The sequence below is a fragment of the Bos grunniens genome, chromosome X (genome assembly GCF_055505025.1).
Source record: "Bos grunniens cultivar Pamir isolate PY7600 chromosome X, Bosgru_T2T1.0, whole genome shotgun sequence".
NCBI classification, from domain to species: domain Eukaryota; kingdom Metazoa; phylum Chordata; class Mammalia; order Artiodactyla; family Bovidae; genus Bos; species Bos grunniens.
The window spans coordinates 57,966,102-57,989,273 of record NC_141194.1 but is presented as its reverse complement, the minus strand read 5'-3'; the positions used below and the strand labels follow the sequence as shown (position 1 = coordinate 57,989,273).

Here is a 23,172-nt window from a genome sequence, read left to right as displayed (position 1 = left end):
TGTTATTTGAATTCTTAACAGTATGGAAAATAGGGCTAAAGCTCTATTTCCATATTCCAGATCATCACCCCTATACTGCTGCTAAGTCGCTTCAGTCATGTCCAACTCTGTGCAACCCCATAGACGGAAACCCACCAGGCTCCCCCATCCCTGGGATTCTCCAGGCAAGAACACTGGAGTGGGTTGCCATTTCCTTCTCCAGTGCATGAAAGTGAAAAATGAAAGTGAAGTCGCTCAGTCATGTCCGACTCTTCACGACCCCATGGACTGCAGCCCACCAGTCTCCTCTGTCCATGGGATTTTCCAGGCAAGAGTACTGGAGTGGGGTGCCATTGCCTTCTCTGATCACCCCTATGCCACAATCATATACTCACATGTGAAGAACTTCCTTTTCCTCATCTTCCTAATATAATTTTCATAATATTTCTTAGATGAATATTTAGAGTTTATTATTTTAGCTATGTAAAATGTTACCACAGTCAAGTCATATAGAATTAACTAGGACTTCTTTCCAAGTATAATTTTTTTTGTTTTACTGACAGTAAGTAACCATACCGATGCGTGTGAAGTGGTATCCACCTGTGGCTTTTGTGCTTCTCTAACGATTAGTGATGCTGAGCATCTTTTCATGTGCTTAATGGCTATTTGTAAATCTTTTGAGAAATGTCTATTAAGGCCTTTATTTTTAAATTGGTTTATTTTTTGTTGTTGTTGGATTGCAGAGATTCTTTATGTCATCTGGATATTAATACTCTTACTTTAGCATATATCTTTTTCAATGTTTTCACCAAATCAATGGATTAACCTTTCTTTGTGTTGGGTCCTTTGATGCACCGAAGTTCTAAATTTTGCCAACATCTATTTAGGGCATCCAAAGTGGCTCAGTGGAAAAGAATCTGCCTGTAGGAGATGCAAGTTCAATCCCTGGGTTGGAAGATCCCCTGGAGAAGGAAATGGCAACTCATTCCAGTATTCTTACCTGGGAATTCCAAGGACTGAGGAGCCTGGTGGGCTACAATCAATAGGGTCACAAAGAGTTGGACATGACTAAATGATCGAGCATGCACACAAGCACACTTCCTTCTGAACAGTGATGATTTTTCCTCTGCTTTTGAGAGGTTTTCCAACTTTCAAAGTCTCTAGGCACTTTAAAATTTTATATATATATATATATTTCCAAGAATTCTTTTCTTTGTGTTATTCCTTTTTCATATATTCAGTATTATTTCATGAATAGAATATGTTCTTTTATCTTTCTAAAGAAGAGAAGTGAAAGGCAAAGGAGAAAAGAAAAGATATATCCATCTGAAGGCAGATTCCAAACAATAGCAAGGAGAGATAAGAAAGTCTTCCTAAGTAAACGCTGCAAACAAACAGAGGAAAACAATAGAATGGGAAACACTAGAGATCTCTTCAAGAAAATTAGAGATACCAAGGGAATATTTCATGCAAAAATGGGCTCAATAAAGGACAGAAATGATATAGACCTTACAGAAGCAGAAGATATTAACAAGAGGTGGCAAGAAGACACAGAAGAACTATACAAAAAAGATCTTCATGACCCAGATAATCACAATGGTGTGATCACTCACCAAGAGCCATATATTCTGGAGTGCGAAGTCAAGTGGGCCTTAGAAAGCATCACTACAAACAAAGCTAGTGGAGGTGATGGAATTCCAGCTGAGCTATTTCAAATCTTAAAAGATGATGCTGTGAAAGTGCTGCACTCAATATGCCAGCAAATTTGGAAAGCTCAGCAGTGGCCACAAGACTGGAAAAGGTCAGTTTTCATTCCAATCCCAAAGAAAGGCAATGCCACAGAATATTCAAACTACTGCACAATTGCACTCATCTCACACACTATCAAAGGAATACTCAAAATTCTTCATGTGAGGCTTCAACAGTACATGAACCAAGAACTTCCACATGTTCAACTGGATTTAGAAAAGGCAGAGGAACAACAGATCAGATTGCCAGAATCTGCTGGATCTTAGAAAAAGCAAGACAATTCCAGAAAATCCTCTACTTCTGTTTCACTGACTATGCTAAAGCCTTTGACTGTGTAGATCAAAATAAACTGGAAAATTCTTAAAGGGATGGGAATACCAGACCAACTTCCTTCCTTCCTGCAAAAACTGTATGCAGGACAAGAAGCAACAGTTAGAACCAGACATGGAATAATGGGCTGGTTCCAAATTGGGAAAGAAGTATGTCAAGGTTGTATACTGTCACCTTGCTTGTTTAACTTTCATGCAGAGTACATCATGCAAAATGCTGGGCTGGATAAAGCACAAGCTAGAATCAAGACTGCCAGGAGAAATATAAATAACCTCAGATATGGAGATAGGGCTTTCCTGGTGGCTCAGATGGTAAAGAATCCCCCTGCACTGTGGGAGACCTGGGTTCGATCCCTGGGTTAGGAAGATCCCCTGGAGAAGGGAATGGCAAACCAGTCCAGTATTCTTACCTAGAGAATTCCATGGACAGTGGAGCCTGGCAGGCTACAGACCATGGGGTCACAAAGAATCAGACACGACTGAGCAACTTTCACTTCCAGTAGTCACATATGGATGTGAGAGTTGGACCATGAAAAGGCTGAGTGCTGAAGAATTGATGCTTTTGAACTGTGGGGTTGGAGAAGACTCTTGAGAGTCCCTTGTACAGCAAGGAGATCCAACCAGTCCATCCTAAAGGAAATCAGTCCCGAATATTCATTGGAAAGACTGATGCTGAAGATGAAACTCCAATACTTTGGCCACCTGATGCGAAGACCTGACTCACTGGAAAAGACCCTGATGCTGGGAAAGATTGAAGGCAGGAGGAGAAGGGGACGACAGAGGATGAGATGGTTGGATGGCATCACTGACTCAATGGACATGAGTTTGAACAAGCTCTGGGAGATGGTGAAGGACAGGGAAGCCTGGTGTGCTGCAGTCCATGGGGTCGCAAAGAGCCGGACATGACTGGGTGACTCAACAACAACAAAGGATAGCTTTTAAATTTCTCCGTGGTCTCTCTTTCCTCTAAATTATTTTTCTATTTTGTCTTTATGTTTGATATCAAAGACCTTCCTCAGATGCCCTGGTTGTTTATTTATATTCAAGCATGGAAACTATAAAGCTGATTGCTAGTTCTGTTTGAATGAGTAGTTGTTATTGACTATAAGCTTTAGTGTAGGGTATTCTGGTTGAGCTATTTCAAAGAGAAAGCCTTGCTGTTAGCATATTTAGTTCTTTTTTTTCTAGCTTAATAAATTCTTTATACAAGAATCTTTCATTCTCGTATCTGGAGAATATAAACCTGGATGACAGTGTTCCAGAGGACTGGTGATTTTGGAGGGTGTTGTCTCAGCATTTGGTATATAATCTTAATCTGTTCACACTATCCCCCTTCACCCTCATCAGTGCCTGCAGTCCACCAACCCAACTGCCTTCTGTTACATCCTCTTCAGGGAATAAACCTACAATCTCTGCCTTAGTTGCAGAACAACTGCACCATTGGTGGATATTTAGAAACACATTTTCAAGAGAACTTGGTGTTTCTAATTCTACTTTCACTCTCATTTAAAAAAAAAGATCACTGTTGTCACTAACTGCAAAACATGTTAGAGGTTCAGCGATACAAATCAAGGTACTTGCTTTTTGACTTTTCTTACTTCTGGCTTAGAAAGCACTTTCTCATTCAGTCACATCTGACTCTTTGAGACCACGTGAACTGTGGCCTGCCAGGCTCCTCTGTCCATGGGTTCTGCCAGGCAAGAATACTGGAGCGGGTTGCCATTTCCTCCTCCAGAGGATCTTCTTGACCCAAAGACAGAACCCTGCATCTTCTGCGTCTCCTGCACTGGCAGGCAGGTTCTTTACCACTGAACCAGCTGGGAAGCCCTCCACTTTCTCAGGTACACTAAGTTAGTTTCTGCTTGTTGGCTTGTGGGATTTTACTGCTACTGATATTTCTTTCATTTTACTTACTTTATTTTATTTTTAAAGAAATCCCTTGACTAATAGTTTTATGTAGTTTAAAAGGAACAATGATTAAAGTGTGTATTCAACCTGCCATATTTTCCTGGATATCTGTATTTTAATTTTTAATGGCAAATGGGTGGTTTAAATTCTTATCAAGTCATTGAACTTTTTTTTGGCCAACTTTTCTATTGCATATATTTTTTAAAAGTATTCTTTGAGATTTCTCATTTTTATTCCTTTTAGCTTATTTTTAACAAGCTAAAGTGTTTACAACGATGAGCCACTTATTTTAATATACAATTTGAGCTAAATATTCAAACTAAGTTTTCCTCAAACATAAAGCTTCTTTTCTCAACAATATTTATTTGTTCCATACTCAAAGACTTCTAGTGTTTCCATTATAGGACATAAAGTTCTAGTATATATAGTCTGATTTGACAAAGAATTCAGAGTATGTATTTTCCACATTATTAATTATTCTAACTTTCTAATTCTCTCCCCATCCCCATATTTTTGTAATACTTACCTATTTTTTAAGATTTAAAGATGAATTTCAATAGCTGTGCCAAGTGTCTCCTCAAAATCCCATTAAAATTTGTGTAGATTTTATTACACAAATTATTACATATAATACTAAATAATTTATATATGTTTATATACATAGTACTATTCACTAAGTACATTATTTTCCCTTTTCTTAAAGTTGAAAATGGCTGAAAACCTTGCCTTCCATGGTATGTGAGTGGAAGTCATGTGTATCTCCCTTCCTTTCCTTACAACTGTCTTCCCTTAGCACTGCTCTAGTGATTATGGAAGCAGGTGTCAAGATGCTGCCTCCATCTGCCTGAACACCTGAGTGATAACAATGAGTCTCCCTGTAGATCTGCAGTGAAAATATGCAGGGAAAGATTGAAGGCAGAAGGAGAAGGGGACGACAGAGGATGAGATGGTTGGATGGCATCACCGACATGATGGACATGGGTTTGAGTAAGCTCCGGGAGTTCATGATGGACAAGGAAGCCTGGGGTGGCAAAGAGTCAGACATGACTGATGACTGAACTGAACTGAACTACTACCTTCATCCATTTTTTGATTTGATTTATTCAGGCTCTTTGAGAGACTCACACACCTGTCTCTATGCCTAGAAAGTCAGTCTGATGACCAGAGTTGTGGGAGGGAGGAACCTTGACATTCACAGCCATTCCGTCCTCTTGTGCCAGTCCACCTTATCATCTCCCAAGGAGACTTTCGAGTTGACTCTGTCAAAAGAAAATGCTCCAATAGGAAATGAATGCCTGGAAATATCCCTTACAAGACTTCGACTTTTTAAATAAATTTTGTATGTCATTCAAGAGCTAATGGAATAACAACAAAGTATACCAATCAGCTAAGTCCAAACTTCAGACTAAACGTACTACGTCAACTGCTGTTTGCATGGGACTAAGGAACATCATTCTTTAACTGGAGAGCTGAGAAAGGTAACAGTTCCCACAGACATCTGATTCAGAAGAGACGGTGCTCTCCCTTTTAATTTCGTTATGTATATAATATGTATGCTAAGTCACTTCAGTCGTGTCCGACTCTGTGCGACCCCAAAGACGGCATCCCACCAGGTTCCTCCATCCCTGGGATTCTCCAGGCAAGAACACTGGAGTGGGTTGCCATTTCCTTCTTCAATTCATGAAAGTGAAAAGTGAAAGTGAAGTCGTTCAGTCGTGTCCGACTTTTCACGACCCCGTGGACTGTAGCCTACCAGGCTCCTCCGTCCATGGGATTCTCCAGGCAAGAGTACTGGAGTGGGGTGCCATTGCCTTCTCTGATATAATATGTGTATATATATATATATATATATATATATATATATATATATACACATATATATTAATAACTTCATACACATACATACGGGCTTCCCAGGTGGCGCTAGTGGTAAAGAATCTGTCTGCCAAAGAAGGAAATGCAAGAGATGCAGGTTCAGTCCCTGGATCAGGAAGACTGAGTGACTGAACACGCACACACAAGTATAGTTTCAGCAAGACTGAAAATAGATTGAGGCAATGAAAGAAGATGATCATGAGCATAGGACCCATAATGAAAGTTAATATTAATACAAGGGAAATAATAACAGTTAGCAGGAAACTTGTGTGTGAAAGATAGGAGGAAACACTTATAAAAATAAGGAGAGAGCAAAGACAGAGAAAACATGGAACATGGAAACATCATAAATGTGCATGTGAGAGAGAGACTCGGAGAAACAGACCCAGTGAATGGGATGCATAAGAGCGTGAGCTTGATCTGCAGAGGCAACTTTTTCCTAGAGGTTTATCTGAGTGAAGCAATGAAGCAATTTTCCAGCCCTGCTCCTGGAGAACAGGTCTGGAATCTGAGAGGACAGAATATACCAGTGAAAATACACCAGCTAAACTAACAAACTAGAGACTGGCGGTGGGAGGAAAGTCTCAGGGGAATTTGGGCACACATGGAGCAGAGGAAATTCCCTCAGGTCAAGGCACAGTGGATGTTATGGTGACTGACATTAGATCTGAAGAAGACAGATGACCTGAGCTTCCAATTAGGCCATTTTCTTCTCAATTGACTGTGGACACACTTGGCTTGATTCCATGCTCAGCCCAGATATTTCCCTGTTGCTGGTAGTTTTAAGTTTTGGCTCTACATGAGGAAATGATTGGGAGACACAGTGGTTCTATCAATTTAGGCAGCTGGACCATATTGACCTGGTAATCTCATGGGCCCAAGCCACATAAACTGCTCCCTGACACCATGTGGGTATTTGCTCCACACTCAATCACATTTCTGAGTTGTCCCTACAATAAATGGGGCCATGACAGTGTCTGGTGATGACACACAACCTCAGAGTGCCAGAGGATGGTTTGAAGAACAAATTCAAGCTGCAGCCATATCCAGGCGCATAAAGCAAAGAGCAGTACTTGATAAGGAGCTCAAGAGAAACCTGAGACAATTCATTGTCAAAGAGAAGATGAAAGAGGGAAAAGAAATGGAGAACTTTTCTCAGCAGGTTCTTCCATTACCACTTCACTATCTTCTCAACAGTTACCACAAATTTTTAATTCATAGCTGTGTTTCCTTAAAATATTCCTTATGAGACTTGTGAATTTGCTTTGAATTTAAATTGCTTGCTGTTCCTCCTCGTTGGCTTATGTACCTGGGTTTTGCTGTCCTTTGTTGCATGTCTTTCTTACCTGAGTACTTCACTGCCACCAGAGGACTTTGCCATTTGCTCCTCTCATGGGCAACTTGTTAAACAAAATATATAGCAACCAATACTAAGCCCTAAAAAAAAAAAAAAAAAGAAAAGAAAATATAGTAAGAAGAATAAGTACTTAAAATTTTTGAAAGCTACTGAGGTTTAGGGCTTGTTTGGTTCCCTGCATAATGTAGCCTACCCATAAATACAGTATTATGTTAATGCTATCAACTAATTTGGGAGACCTAGGACCATCTATGATATAACTACTATTGAATTCATTACGACCAAGAAAAGAATTGACAGGAGTTAACTGCTGTATTATTAAAGTTCTTTCAGTTGATTGTTGGCCAGTCCCATATCAATTCCTTTCTCTACTTTGTGCTTTTTTAATCAAATTGTGCTTGAAGGTCTGTGCTCCAGATAGACTTCCCAAGGGTTGGGTAAAGGGCTATGGTTCCCTGCTGCTGCTGCTGCTAAGTCACTTCAGTCGTGTCCGACTCTGTGCGACCCCATAGACGGCAGCCCACCAGGCTCCCCCGTCCCTGGGATTCTCCAGGCAAGAACACTGGAGTGGGTTGCCATTTCCTTCTCCAATGTATGAAAGCGATCTGTGTCTGAGCACAGACTTCATGAGGTAAACTGCCTTCTTAAGAGTTCAGCTTTTCTGCCTTTCCTCTTGATATGCTCCCCCAGCCCTACCATGTAAGATCCATGCCTCTAGAAGGAAATTCTTGCAGAAATCTTTTCTGAGGAAGACTCCTGTATCACTTTCTACCTCAGGTCTTAGCTCTCTGTGGTTTCCTTTCAAATCACAATGACTGAAGGAGGAACCAATTCAAACAGTCAAGGTTGAGTCTACCTGTGTGTGGGAAGGGCACGGGAAATGGTAAAAGGTGGAAGCAATTTAAAAAGTGTTCCACTCAGACCCTGGGAGATCCATGGAAGCAGAGGGGCACATGTTCTTTGTGTGTGAGAATGAATGAATGGACGTCTGCCCACTCTTGTGGTGACCAGCGCTATTTCTTCCGGGTACACAGCTAGGGGGCGTTCCCGAGCTCTCCCACAATTAGGGTGCAGTACTCTTGCCTGGAAAATCCCATGGACAGAGGAGCCTGTTAGGCTGCAGTCCATGGGGTTGCTAAGAGTCGGACACGACTGAGCGACTTCACTTTCACTTTTCACTTTCATGCATTGGAGCAGGAAATGGCAGCCCACTCCAGTGTTCTTGCCTGGAGAATCCCAGGGACGGGGGAGCCTGGTGGGCTGCTGTCTATGGGGTCACACAGAGTCGGACACGACTGAAGTGACTTAGCATAGCATAGCATAGAACGTGGGTGGAAGATAGTTCCAGATCTAGTCTTCAAACCTTCTCTTACTCAGTGCTCATCTTCTAGTCAGATAAAATGGAAGACTCCAAGCTGATACAAAGGGTAGAGCCTCTGGATGAAAGGAGCCTGGGTTTTCTTGGCCAACCCACTGGACTGACTGTGAGTGGTCCATAAACTGTTATTATATTATGCTACTGATTCTTGCAGTTATGTGTTATAACTGTTAGACATATATAACTATCCTGACATAAAGTAAACAGTTACAAATAAAACTGTGTGTTTTATAGAGTAAATCCTTTGTAGGGTGGGGGTGAAGGGAAGCATAGTCTGTGTTTATGCAGTATTAATTAGATTATAATAGTTAATTGGATGAATATGAAAAAAGTTATTTAATCATGTTTTACCCAAAAAAAGAATAGAAACTGGCTTACTTGATGGGCTATTTTAGTATTAGGTGATAGATAAAATCTGAGAAATATGAGGTAACTTTATTATATAGATGCTTCTCTTTTGCAGTTTCCAACTCACTAAGATTCATAACTCATCTATAATTATACAATAGTACTGTTGTTTGAGATTTCCTTAATGAATTAAAAATTTAAAAAGTAAGTCTCTTGCATTCAGTTACTTATACTCACTCACTTGTATTAAGAAGTAGCAATACTTTCATACAGAGGAACTCTTCTTGGCTGACTTGAAGCTTCACAAACTCCTGTGGGATCTGCCACATGGTTAGGCATAATGAATAGAATGATGACTCCTTCATCCGCTGTCTTGCACCACACACAACACACAAAAGAAAAACCAACAGTTGAAAAAAAAAATAAACACACATGGTCTTAGCTAGTTTAAGTAATTTATGAACGGTTATGAGTTTTATTTATTATCTGATTTATTGAACATGGCTTTTTATAAACAAACTCAATATTTGGATATTTAAACGTCTTCTAAATTTACTCACACTAATGGATTTTGAGGTTAAAAATTTTTGAAGTTGAAAGTTTATTTTAAATACACATTAACTAAGATTAATGTTGCTATTCACTTTTACTATCACATTTTAAAAACCTAACCCAAGAAAGGAGAGCAAAGTTGTAGCAGTTAAAAATGTGGTGCTGAGAAACACTCAGAAAATATTTATTTACTGATTTTTTTTCCTTGTGGATAAAATACGTAAAATTTTGTGTGCAATCCAATGCGAGAGTGAATTCACAGAAATTGAATAGTGTAGAATACTTCGGTGCATTCAGTTTAGAATATTCATGTAAAATGGCTACACTGTGAATGATTTTAGAGGAAATATATGGTGATATAGAAAAGAGAACATTAGCAGCATTAAATAATTGACAAGACAAACATGAATTCTGAAACACCAAGGGCATTTACTTAAGGTATTTTCTCAGCTATGTACTGTTTTGTAGTATCTGCACTAGTCAAAGAAGTGATCAGGAATGGTGGGAAAAACAAGACAAAACTAGATTTGACTCAGGAGAGATAAAATTACTCTCTTGGATTCTTTGGCAAATTACGAAGTCTCCTCTGCTTTAGTTTTCTGAACTGTGAAATAAAGGGTGCTGATTCCTTACAAATTTCAAGGGACTGTGGGATAAAATAGAATAACATATATGAAAGTTACCTGCGATCTCTAAAGTTTAGTAAAGTTTGGTAAGTTTAGTAAAGTTTAGTAAGTTTAGTAAAGTTTAGTATAACTTATCATTTTATATAATTCTGAGTCAACAGACTCAATTAGGACAGTACAAATACTTTCATGAAAAGATTCTTATTCAGTTTAAAGTTATATGTAGAAAGTTAATTATAGTAATTCCAATATAATCAAGCAAATTGGATTCGATTTTATTATCTTTCAATGTTTTAAATAAATTACCAGTCTAATTTATCCTCTAGGAAGACAAATAATATTTTTACTTTTTGAAGGTAAGTCAATACCTTTAAGCAAAATTATTCCTCGTTTACTTCATTATCTTCATTACTGCCAATGTAAAAATTTTAACTTGATAAACTAAACATTTATTTGGTCTTTAAGAAGACCAAATGTATTTCTTGATACATTTCTGAAGTTTAAGAAATTTTTATTTGTGACAACTACTATATATTGAAATAAAAGAAAAAGCTCTAAATAGCAAATCACGGATAATACATTTTTACTAATATTGTCAGTTCAAGTTATATTTTGAGGTAGTTCCAAGAAACATTTCAGGAAATTTTTATTATTTAGGACACTGGGTGTATGATCATCTACTGAAATGTAGTTTTCAAGATTATCCTACATATACACTTTTGATAATAATAACAACAAAAGTCAAATTATTACTTACTCATTTAGTATTAGATCAGGCGCAAAATATAGCATCTGTCCACTGACATGTTATAAGATCTCCATCCTAGTCCAAATACCATTAAACTCATCCAAGAATACTGGATGAGAGTTATTTGGTCATCAATATGTAAGTTCCAAAAACCTACAAAACAAATTTAAAAATAGAATGATCCCTGTGTCAAAAATCACTATGTCAAAACCTGAAAAATAAACATTTGAAAACAGATATAAGTAGGGTATGCTCCAATACCTTGGCCACCTGATACAAAGAGCTGACTTGCTGGAAAAGACCCTGATGCTGGGAAAGATTGAGAGCAGGAGGAGAAGAGGGTGACAGAAGATGAGATGGTTGGATGGCATCATCGACTCAATGGACACGAGTTTGAGCAAAACTCTGGGAGATAGTGAAGGACAGGGAAGCGTGGTGTGCTACAGTCCATGGGGTTGCAACGGGTTGGACATGACTTAGCAACGGAACAACAACAACAAGGGTAATATTTTCAGTCAAAATATTTATATACAAAAAAAATCAGGAAATAATAATAAAATCAGAAAAAATTAAAAAGGATAAGAGATTGGAATTCATTAAAATTAGTCATTGTGATTTAGCATTTCTGGGAACTCGCTAATTAAATCAAACATGTATCATTCATTCATGCAACATTTATTTATGGAGAGTCAATTATGGACCAGGCACTGTGTTAAAATGCTGCGTTACAAAGATGAGTAAGACAAAACCCTTGCCCTAAAAAGAATCTTAAAGGATAGAGAAGGTAAGAAGGAATCCACCAGGCAGTAGAGAGAGTAGGAAAACTGCCCCAGACAGAGATAATGCCTGAGCAGAAGAAAGTCAGACTGCTGAGGAATCTCAACTCTTTGGGATTTAAACATAAATTGGTTTATTTTGTAAAACCCCTGTTTTCAGTTTTGCTACCTCTAATTTTTCTTTAACAACTCTTAATTAAAGTTTGAGTGGATTTCCACAGGTTTCTGACCACTTTTGCTTTCTGAAACTTAATCCAGTTTCATTTTAAACTCCCCTATGGCTTAAAAGCTTTAAAGTCTGTATGTATATGGGTGTGTGTGTGGGTGTGTGTGTGTGGTGTGAGTGTCCTGGTCTTTCACACCTTCACAACCTCTCCCTTTTAGATCTTTCTCTGGTTTTGGTGGCAGAGGAAGAATGGCAGGAAAAGGGCAAATGCATCGTGACTTACATAGTCAGCGTTTTTTCCCAGCTCTTTCCAATTCTCTTTTTGCCTGCTTGGGGAAAGATAACCAGTTTAGCACTGATAATGTAAAGGAGGGTAAGGCAAAGAGGTGTTTGGAGGCGTGGGCTGGTGTTGGATCATGGGTGGTCTTGCATGCCTATGAAGCAGCAAGGGGAGTGATATAGCCTGATTTACACTATGCAGGGCTCACTGGCAGCCATGTGGAGGATGTGTTCAAGGGAAAAGGTCTGAAGTTAGGGAGAGAAATTGGGAGCTATTGCCAAAGGCCAGGAGAGAGATGATAAAAGCTCGAAATAAGTCAACAGGTAGGAGTAGAGAAGATAGAGCACATAGGAGAAAGTTTTAAAGAGTAAAATGAAAGAAATTGGCAACTGAATATATACAGATTGGAAAAAGAGGAAGTCAAATAGATGTTTCAGTTTTTACTTGGATGGTGCATGATGATGATAACAGCATTACTGAGACAAAATAAAGGAGAAAAACAGGCGAGAGAGAAAATAAGTAAGCTTTGGACCTGTTTGAGGGACCAATGGAAGATCCGTTTGCGTAGGAATTAGAGGTATGGGGACATATGGAGCAAAAGATATAAAACTCTAAATTATTTGTACTTGAGTACTTGAAACAGTAAAAGTGGGTGAAATATTCCATTAAAGGTATAAAGAAAACAAACATTTTGGTAGGATCATCAACCACGTTCTATAAAACTTTTTAAATAACATCTATTCCTTCTAGGACTCTGCTGAAGTCCACTTACAAAGGACCTATTTCAAGAGTCAAACTTAATTCTTTAGATCTCAAGTGTAAAAGAACTTTATTTCCTGATTTGGTTAATTATCTCAAAGTAAACAGAAAAGGCTATCTTTCCTTCATGTACTTCCTGCTATTCCCATCTTTGTATGAATAGCGGGAAGACTACTCTTTTCTTCCTGGAAATTCTTAGTCTCAGAGAGACTGAAAACAACCTTAGCACATATTCATAATCAGCGGTACCACAGCAGGTATTTGCCCCTTTAGAGGCAGCGGGACTTCCCTCCCACTCCCTGTCTCTTTTTCCCTCTATGCAAATAGCTTCCCATCGTTTGCAGTTTGGTCAACCAAACTACAAAAGCAAGTACCCTACGTTCCCACAAGGAAGCTGGCTAAGGCCTCTGGTTCCCTGGGTTTGTGATCTAGGTTTGATCCGTAGAATACCTACTATCTGGACTTTGAAGCAAAAAATAGTAAAACAAAGATCAAGATATGGGTAGGCTTTACTTATGATGGTGGTGGTGCCTAACGACAGTGGGATCCAATGGGGTCATTTGTGATGCTTGTCTTGGCCCTCCAGAGAGGCCTTGATTTCTGTCTCCTCTTCAGACTTGTCCTTCTATTCAGTGAAGCCCTGACATCTTTTCAGAAAATTATGTTTTTCTTTTTTGTTTGGTTTTTGATAGCAGGATGTTTTTGGTTTTTAAAACTTAGTAGAGTTGGTGTTTATTGCTTACTTCCTGACTGACTCAGGTACAGAAAGACTCTCTAAAAATAACTAGCCAAGAAAAACTTGGCATGCAATTTTCATAATTCTCTCTTTATTTTCATGTCATACATGCATCTTGAAGTTCATGTTTATATATTACCTGTTTTTTTTTTTAAATTATGAGTCACTCAATACATCTAGTACAGAAATGCCACTTGTAAACTACATACTTTATAGGCTTTAAAAAATGGGTAATTACTTCTTCCATTAAGTTTAGGATCATTTGATAAGAGATAAATAATAAAGTTTCCTAATTCCTGAAAAGCAAGACTCCCTCAAGGGAGGCACATATAGACTTGGCTTATTTGGGGTATGTTATAATATAAAAGGCAAATCTTGGTGAAATAAAATATAAAATTACCAATATTTATAGCAGAAAGTATATTCTTTCTATGTAACAGAATGAAAAAAAAATCAGAAAAATAGCTTTATTTACTCTCCCTTTAAGTGAGTTTATCTGAGATAAGTGTACAATGTTAAATTGACTTTAACATGCTTAGTACAGAAGTGCGATTTTTTGAAGCCATTAACTGTAATATCATTCATTACTTTATACTGAAACAAAGACGGGAACACTGAGATCAAAGTCCCATTGATGATAATGATCAGGTAAACTCCGTACTTTTGAGATGAGGATCAAAATGAAAACCTTCACACAGAGAAGTGATGGATGACCTGTAATTGTGTTCAACAAGTAGTAAAGAAAAATGCTCTTTCCTTTTAAGTGACTTGACCTGATAATTTCTGTCACAAACTGTCTAAGCCTTAATGCCTAAAACAAATTGAAAAGAAAGTGTACGGTAACACCTGGCCTACATGACCTTCTAGGTTCTCCTGGCTTAATCCCAAAGATTTGATAAAATATACCGGTTGTGCTCCTGTAAAAACTGTCATGTACTGAAACAGTTAATCTATAACAAGGGAAGAGCATCAACTATCTCAGCACCTTCCCACACAAGCACAAAGAAGCTTCAGCACAGCAAGTGTAATCACTACCATACATTTGATGAACTTATGCACAAATGCGAACTTGAGTATAAAGATTTAAGGCAGCATAGTTCTCAAAAAGCTAAGGGACCTTCAACTCAATCTGGGGAGGCTTGGGGAAATCTGCCCAGGGCAAGCTGATTAGCATCCTGAAGACTAGTTAGGGACTAGCTAGGGGAAAATGTGGGAGAAGCGAAGGGCCACCAGGTAGGGAAAACAAAGTGGATGAAGAAAGGCTGGAAATTGAGCAAAGAGTTTTGTGGGAACCAAGCCTCAGAGGTGCTTGAAGTGGGAGAGTGAGAGAGAATGTAAATTCAGGAGCCGGAAGGACCTGAAATAGTAAGGCTAAGAAGTTTGACGTTGTTCTGGAAAGGGATGGGAATAATATAACAGATGATAATTGCTTTTGAAAAGATGATCCTAGTGGCAGAATTGAGGACTATCTGCGGGCAGTGTGAAACTGTGATAATAGTGTCAGTCGGGGGCTGTGACTGAAACCTAGGGGAAAATGATAAGGACTTAAAATAGCTCAAGGTAGTAGCAGTGTAAATAGCATGTATAATAAATCATACATATAATAAGCAGAGTTGACAGAGGTGAAAGAGAAAAGTGAGCAAAGAATTATAACCAAGATTCTGTCTGCAGTGCCATTTCAAGATACAGAGAAAGGTCTTAGGCTTATGGAGTAGAAGGTCATGCTGGCTTGGAAGCTCATGTAGGTAGAAATGTGTAATAAGCACAATAAATATATGGTCCAATACTTTTGTAGAGGATCTAGGTTGTCACCATGTAAGTAGGAATCATGAGAATATAATGGGAGCTGAAGACAAGGCCGTAAGTGAGCAAATCCAGCCTTGCAGACTGAGAAACTACTGGAATAGAAGATGGAACCAGGAAATGCCAAATTCATGGGAGAACAAGTCCACAAAGGAAACAGATGTGTAAATCGAGAGAAACATATCTGCCTGGAAGGGAATGAACGCTACAGGAAGAGTTTCAGCAAGACACGGCTCCTCCATCCTGGCTTCAGAGGTACGCGAAACATGGTAAGGGCTGAAAGTACTCATTTGATTTGACAAAAGATTTTGGTGACATTGACAATAGTAGTTTCAGTGAAATAGAATATTAGAAAATCATTTTTTAGTGTCTTCATGAAAATACTATCAAACCCTGACTTTACTCCAAGAGGGCTAATCTCATTTCTTTTCCATCACTTTTTTTTGGGAGAAGTAGTTTAATTTATTCATTTGATTTGGGGAGAGAGACAAAAATATTTTGTCATGCATGCAGTGGCTCAAAAGATATTTTGACTCAAAAGATATTTTGTCATGCTTCAAAGGCAAAAAAAAAAAAAAACAAAAAAAAAACAGGCAAAGGACTGTTCTAGTCTTCTGATACTGATGAATGCAAGTAGTCTGGCTGAAAAGTAAAATATGTTTACAAATGTCAAAGCATTGGCCTGAATATTTTTTCCAGCAAATAAATAGAAGAATCAAGGCAAAATTTATGCAAAGGAAATATTTCTCCTGAACCTCTCTCTCACATCAATTCTGCTATGATGTATTCTGCTATAATACACAGAATAAAGAATAAGGATGAAGTTGGACTGGGAATGAGTACTTAAACATTTAATATCCAAAGTCTACCCTGACTCAGCCTACAATGTACACCTCTAAATTTACTTTCTGTGATTCTCTCCAATATAATTTTCTCAGTGGTTTCTTAATTCTTGGATGATGAAAACCCCAGAACGCCAGTGGTGTTTGAGAAACCGTATGCAAGTTGTATTCTCTCAATCAGCAGCTATTAACAATTTTAATTACTATACTGTGGGGGGAAGGTATGATAACATTTTTACGTTACTAAGGGACCTTCACTCTTCTAGAACCATTCTTATGCTGGTCTATCATTATTCACCAAACACACCTCATGATTCCCTTATTTTACACCATCAGCCACACTATTTCTTCTATCCAGAATGCTTTCTCTTCTTAACACTATTTAATAGTTTCACTTCTCCTTCATGGTGTACTTTAACTGATACCTTGTCTCTGAATCCTTCTCTTGTCCCTAAAGACAAAAATGTTCTTCTGTCTCCAGTTTTTAAAGTCCGTACCTTATGTCACTTTCACATACTACTACAGTTGATCTTTGAATAACACAGATTTGAACATGGGTCCACTCACCCAAGATTTTTTTCAGTGCTATAGTACTATATGATCCATGGTTGGTTGAATCTGTGGGTACCGACCTGGTCTAATTTATTACTCACCAAACATACCTCTTGATTTCCTCATTTTACAGTATTAGCCACACTATTCCTTCTATTCAGAATGCTTTCTCTTACCTATATGTGGATTCTTGGCTGCTTGGACAGTCAGTGCCCCTAACTCCCTTGCTGTACTAGGGTCAATTGTATAGCTGTTTGAGGCTTCCCTGGTGGCTCAGATGGTAAAGAACCTTCCTGCAATGCAGGAAACCTGGGTTCAATCCCTGGGTCAGGAAGATCCCTTGGATAAGGGACTGCTACCCACCCCAGTATTCTTGCCTGGAGAATTCCATGGACAGAGGAGACTTGTGGGCTATAGCCCATGGGGTCACAAAGAGTCAGACACGACTGATCGACACTTTCACTTTTTTGAATATCTTTCATTACACTGTTTTGAATGTTCCTTAACAGAGGGAATACATCTTGCTCATTTTTAAAATTTTGCAAATATTATGCTACTTCAAGTTTCAAAAAGGAAAACATTACCCACTGAAGTTGGAGCTAAGTGTCAATGTAAAATCATTCATATAATAGATACAATATGTCAGAGACAATGCAACCTCAGACATCACTTGTAAATGTACTGTCATGAGGCATATTTTGTGAGTCTCCATTAAATAGAAAAAGAAAGGTATTTCTGAAATAGTATGGTAAAGATGTCAGATATGCTGTGATCACTGTGACCCGTCGAAGACAAAGGAGAGCACAGACAAAGATGCAACGGGAGTTCCTGAGCAGGCAGCACAAGTCCTCTTGGGGGCTTGCAGCCACTCGCCCTGTGGCTCTCATGCATGCTGACACCTTGGTGATGATCATCAGCCTGCATCTGATCTTTTCCTCTCCCAGAGAAGTGTTTAAAATTATCTTTTTTTTCTTTGCAAAGTTAAAAGGCATTGGTTTGTTTGGATAAACATATATACCCAAGGAATTTTAGGTCTTGAACAAACACTTATTACATATGCTGTTTTCACTTCAAATCCCTACAGGTCTACTATTGTCTGAGCCTAATCAGACAACAAAGGATATTGTGAATAAGTGCTATCCCTGTTTAGTTTAGGGCCATGATTCCTTTCTCCAGAGCTTCGGGGCAGATTCTCTTCTCTGATGCCTCAGAAGGCCTGAAATCTTATCTTAAGCTGACTCCCAAAATACACTTCCTGTTTGTGAAAGAACTGCCTGATCTACCTACATGTTTTCCGAGCAATATCTTTTTTTTTTTTTCCACTTTAAATAAGTAAACTATCAACAAGCTTAATTTAACTAAGTCCATCTTTCACGGACCAATAACCCTGTGAGTGGATAGATAAAAGAAGTTTCCCTTATGGACAAAACTGATGACCAGGTGCAAGGATGCACTGCACGACAATGCAGTGCCATCACGAGCCCAGCCTGCTGGCTCCTCTACCACCACCGAGTAAGGGTTATGTCTTGCACAAAGGAAACGTGCAATAGACATTTCTTGAGTGACTGATGTGAATAAAGCTGGAAGTTTTTGAGCAGCGAGTAGTTTTGAGAACAAATTGTTATACACGTGTCCTTCTGAGTCCTCCCACAGAGGTCAATATGGTCACTCTGTTTCACTGACTGCTTTCATCATTCATTCAAGTTACTCTCAGCATTCAGACCATGAAAATATGGTTTGAAAGACCATGGCCCACTCAGTACTTTGATAATTTTAATGCTTCCCTTATTATACAGTTAATGAAAAAAACATGTGTAATACTGGTGATGCCATCATTCTTCTTTACTTATACACAAATAACATTTTGCAACATTAAAAAAGTTGTCACCAAATGCAATGTGAAAATTTTATCTCACCCTTTTGGAGGATATGTGGGGATCAAAAATCTAGACAGATAGTTGTATTTCAACTTAGGAGACTCAATTAGTTTTTTTCCAAAATGAATAAATTATCTTTGTAATTATAATTGGTTATTTTCTAACTTTGCTAAATGATAATAGAGTCTTTTTTTAACAGTAGAGAATCCACAAAATGAAAACAAAAGAAATAGGAGCTATGTCAACAAAAATCAAAGAAAGAACCTTTCCAAATAATAGAAAAACATAAATGTTTAAATACATAAACACTAATATTTTAAAACCGAAAAAGTTCGCCAATGTTATTGTAATATTTTAATAAATATCTATTAAGTTTGATAACCACTTTACAGTAAACTTTAAAAAAAATTCAGAACTTTTCTAATAAAAAAAATTACCTGTCAAAAGCCTTTCAACAAGAGTGAAGCTAATAAGAACCTGGGCATTTTGATTTTTGATGTTACTTTATCTTCACTAGAATAGTGAGTTTAATTAACTTTCTCAACATGTATTTTTTTAAAGAGTCAACAAATAGGAATCTATTTTTCTTTCTGTCTCATGTAAACTTGACTTTTCAGTAACAATTCATCTATTATATTTCAAACCTTTCAGGTAGAATAACTGAGAAATAGTATTAAGACAAATTGGGAAATGAATTCTTTTTTTTAAAAAAAGGCTATTAAATTTACTTGGAGACTAAAATGTATAATATGTTTAATTCTTGATCAGATAAACTAGTCTAAAGGAGTATAAGGTTACTATCAGTGTGAAGAGAAAATAACTTTAAAAAAGGTTTTATTTCTAATTATGGGATTAATGCCTCCACAAGTAACTGTACATGTGTGTGAAATTGCTTCAGTCATGTCTGACTCTTTGTGACTCTAAGGACCGTAGCTTGTCCAGCTCCTCTGTCCACGGGATTATCCAGGCAATAAACTGGAGTGGGTTGCCATGCCCTCCTCCAGGGTATCTTCCCAACCCAGGGATCAAAGCAGTGTCTCTTATATCTGCTGCACTGGCAGGCAGGTTCTTTACCACTAGCACCATTTGACAAGTATTTACTTGTATGTATTATTCTCTTAGCTCTGCAGTCCAAGGTTTAGCAGGTGAGAACTACATCCCTGTAATTCTTTCAGTCTCTTGGCTCCTATGGAACTGTGCTGAGAGAGCAGAAGTAACTAATAAAGTGACTAAAATCCTTTCATGATGACATAATTCAAATTCTCACTGTCTGAGTATAAATTCACAAAAATAGTGACTGGAGGTTTCTCTGTGTCCAAATTATTTGTTTTAGGTTTAGCAATTTTATTTCTTAATTGACTTTACTCTGCTAGACTCTGAATTCTATTTTGACTTGTTATATGAATAGATACATTCAGTCTTATTTTCAACCACATGAGGTTGGTTAAATTTGGATTTGGAATGAAATAGACATTTCTGAGAAGATGGTCAGTTTATCTTTCTGTGAACTATAATACTATCTAGTAGATAATACAGAGTTATGCTATTCCTTAACTGCTTCATATATGTATTCTTGATTCATCAACAAGACTCAAAATGTTATCTATGTCTTTTTTATTTCCATAGCACATAATAGGGTCCTAGACAAACAGTATATAATATAGGGGCCTAGATAAATATTTTGCACTGCTGAAACACACACGACAACCCCCTGTTTATACTCCATTTAATTTATTGCATGGCCTGTTTTATTTAGCCACCCACTAGTATGAAGCCATAGTAAAAATTTTTATTACATGCTATTATATACAAATTATTATTACCTGGCAGTGACTTAGACCACTTGACCACTGAAAGAAGTTGTCTGTCGCCAAGCTGATTCAGACTTGTCAGCAGAGAGCTGGAGGTATCAGGTTTGGTGTTGTCATGTCCTGCATAGACCACATCTGGTTCAATGCTCATGAGCAAGTTGATTAGTGGGGGGATCAACTGCAAGTCTTGACTTGGTGAAAAAGTGATTCTCTGGCTTAGGGCTTGGCTTTCGTTTGGAATACCCACCGGCTGTGGGAGGGCAACAGCATCTAGTGTTCTCATAACTCTAACTTTATTGAACTTTTTAAACTTTCGGCCTACAGAGAAGAAAAAAAGAAGAAACAAAGATCATGTAAATACACAGAAACTAAATATTCCAGCAGAAAATTATTTCTAATGTCTTAAAATTACAGCATTATAGCATTATAGGTTTTGGTTATCAGTCTAATACAATGAGACCTAGTAAGTAAAAAGGTTAGGTCTCAGACATGGATTAAAGAATTAATTACAGCAGCTTGGGGAATTACACTAGTATCCAAGGCAAGGTTATGAAGCTTTGCAGTAAAAAAAAAAAACAAAAACAAAAACAAATGGCTCTTAGTAGAGACTAAGCTCAGTTTTTGGGGCTTCCCAGGTGGCGCTATTGGTTAAGATCCCGTATGCCAATACAGGAAACATAAGAGATGCAATCCCTGGGTCTGGAGAATCCCCTGGAGGAGAGTACAGCAACCCACTCCAGTATTCTTGCCTGGAGAATCCCATGGACAGAAGAGCCTGGTGGGGTACAGTCCATAGGGTTGCAAAGAGTCAGACATGACTGAAGTGAACTTAGCACACACTCACGCAAGTTCAGTGTTGGCCAATATTCTGATAGGAGTATTCGAATAGTTATTACTATTCTGACCAAATTGCCCCAAAATTATTGCTAAAAACTACATTAATTAAAACACAACCTTTAGTAGATGTTGAGTATTATTTTGAATTTTATTCTTTTAAGAATCTGTTAAAGGATATGCATATACACATGCAAACCCCACAAAATCTTGTACACAATTTCAGTGAGTTCATGATCAGTTGAAGTTCCCTGAAATCAGTACATGGAGTAGTATGAGATCTAAGGACCCAAAATAAAGAACCTCATTTCTAAATTAAGTGGGGAGAGAGTCCGCATCTTGTGCTGGTCAGACCACATTTGTATTTCTAGACCATTTGTAGAATTTCTATTTCTAGAATTCTTTCCACTGCTGAATTGTGATGTGTTAGGAAGAAAAACGGGCTGACAGGAAGATGAGTAAACTGCTGAATTGTGATGTGTTAGGAAGAAAAACGGGCTGACAGGAAGATGAGTAGAAAATCCACCACGTGAGGAGTGGTTGAAGGGGACCAAGATACACAACTGGGCCACTGCTAGTTCCCAGAGGCCCTGGGGTGATCAGGGGGCAGGCCAGACTCCAGCCCCTGCCGACTCTATGCCAGGCATGGGCTGCTTAATGGTATCAAGTGTCTGTGCTGTTCCGCCTGGAAAAAAAAAAAAAAGGCTAAGGGAGGCTTGATAACGCTTTGCAATCATCTAAGCAGAGGTTGCAGTCGGCTGTCTTCAAACGCTTGTTCTGGCTCACAGACGTGTTTTCTTTGGCTCACACGATTCTTCCCAGAGTTATAAAAACATTTCTGAATTAGCTGGGTGGCAACAATCTGTTAAAGCCACGCTGCAGCTGTTGCTTTGGACAGGGCACAGACAGCCCGCAAACTGGTGGTAGGCCTTTGGTCATTTTTCTTAAATCAGATCACTCTGCCCACTTAAATAACCTGCCTGGACTCGTCAAGCACTTGCCCTGGTGATTTCTCAGCTCAGGTATTGTTATTAAGAAAAAGGATTCTATTTATTCTATGGAGTCCCCCCAAACTGTGCTAGAACCTTCAGGGGACAGATAAGCAAATGCCAGTCAAAACACAGAAAGGATCCAGAAGTGTTTAAGGAGATGAAGCAGGTTTCTTTGCGAAGGAATGAGCTCTTTGAGGGGAAGGAATTAACGTTTGTGGAGTATCTGCTTTATATATGTATCACGTTGCCTCACAGAAAGTGGGAATTATTAATTCCATTTGTAAATTAGGAAGAAGAAGAGTAGAGAAGATGGCATGCCCAATATTAGAGTGATAGAACTTGGATGATGTGGACTCTGAGTTCAAACTCTTTCTCACACAATCTCCCTGGGTTTTCAGGCAAGGACTTCATGGTCATCTGGGGGGATTCTGAAAAAGAAGTTTAGATGTGAGATGCTGGAAAAAAGCACAAAGGTTTGATTCCTTTCAATCCTAAAATATTGTGATTAACAGAAAATAAGACTTAACACCCTTACCAGCCTCTTCTCTCCCCAACAACTCCAACATGGTTTTCTTTTTAATTTGCATTAACCGCCTTTCTCTTTTTTTCATTTAAAAAATTAATTAATTTTAATTGGAGAATAATTACTTTACAATATTGTGATGGTTTTTGGCATACACTGACATGAAACAGCCACGGGTGCACATGTGTCCCCCATCCTGAACCCCCTCCTACCTCCTTCCCCACCCCATCCCTCTGGGTTGTCCCAGAGCACCAGCTTTGAGTGCCCTGCTTCATGCATCAAACTTGCACTGGTCATCTGTTTTACACATGGTAATATACACGCTTCAGTGCTATTCTCTCAAATCATCCCACCCTCACCTTCTCCCACATA

At 38.3% G+C, this 23,172-nt stretch overlaps 1 pseudogene across 1 annotated transcript in view; it reads right to left on the bottom strand.

Annotated features, from left to right (window-relative positions):
- Positions 1-22,843, bottom strand: part of LOC147340507 (progesterone receptor-like) — a 30,424-nt pseudogene extending 7,581 nt beyond the window's left edge. Inside the window, exons 1-4 of the transcript XR_015158677.1 lie at positions 22,813-22,843; positions 20,464-20,769; positions 10,859-11,002; positions 9,165-9,295 (exon numbers count right to left, since the gene is read on the bottom strand). The product of XR_015158677.1 is annotated as a progesterone receptor-like (transcript). The remainder of the gene's footprint in view (positions 1-9,164; positions 9,296-10,858; positions 11,003-20,463; positions 20,770-22,812) is intronic.
- Between the last annotated feature and the right edge of the window lie 329 nt (positions 22,844-23,172).